Source organism: Carlito syrichta, unplaced genomic scaffold (genome assembly GCF_000164805.1).
Source record: "Carlito syrichta isolate Samal-C Ts95f unplaced genomic scaffold, Tarsius_syrichta-2.0.1 Scaffold314047, whole genome shotgun sequence".
Taxonomy (NCBI): domain Eukaryota; kingdom Metazoa; phylum Chordata; class Mammalia; order Primates; family Tarsiidae; genus Carlito; species Carlito syrichta.
In genome coordinates, this window is record NW_007258143.1 from 83,915 (window position 1) to 84,684 (window position 770).

The 770-nt window shown below is 47.1% G+C and overlaps 1 protein-coding gene across 2 annotated transcripts in view; it reads left to right on the top strand.

Moving 5' to 3' along the window:
- PIN4 (peptidylprolyl cis/trans isomerase, NIMA-interacting 4) overlaps positions 1–770 on the top strand; it is a 147,586-nt gene that overhangs the window by 75,359 nt on the left and 71,457 nt on the right. The window lies entirely within an intron of this gene.

Consider the following 770-nt stretch of genomic DNA (forward strand, 5'->3'; position numbering starts at 1 on the left):
TCTGGGTGACAGAGTGATACTCCAACTCAAAAAAAAAAAAAAAATAGCCGGGCCTGGTAGCACACGTCTGTAGTTACAGCTACTCGGAAGGGTGAGGAGGAAGGATCCCCGGAACCTAGCAGGTCAACCCTGGGGTGGTCGTGAGCGTGCGTGCCACTGCACTCTGGCCTGGGAGAAGGAGTGAGACTCCAACTCAAAAAAATAGATGATGGGTAGGTAGGTAGGTAGGTAGGTAGATAGATAGAGGTAGATAGATGATAGATAGATAGATGGATAGACGGATGGATAGATAGAAAAATAGATGATAGGTAGGTAGGTAGGTAGATAGATAGAGGTAGATAGATGATAGATAATAGATAGATAGATGGATAGACGGATGGATAGATAGATAGATAGATAGTTAAGATAGATATAGAACCAAACCACAGCTCTCATTTAAGAAATAAGTAGTGCCGGACACGGCGGTTCACCCCTATAATCCCAGCACTTTGGGAGGCCGATGTGAGATGATTGCCTGAACCCATGGACTCGAGACCAGCCCGGGCAACTTGGTGACACCTCATCTCTGCAATAAATGAAACCATTAGCCGGCATGGTAGTACGTGCCTGTAGTTCTAGCTACTTGGAAGGCTGAAGCGAAAGGATCGCCTGAGCTCAGGAGGTCGAGGCTGCGGTGGATGTGAGCGTGCTACTCCACTCCAACCTGGGTGACAGTGAGATGCCAACTCAAAAAAAAAAAAAAAGAGCCGTGCTCGGTGGTTCAACCTGTA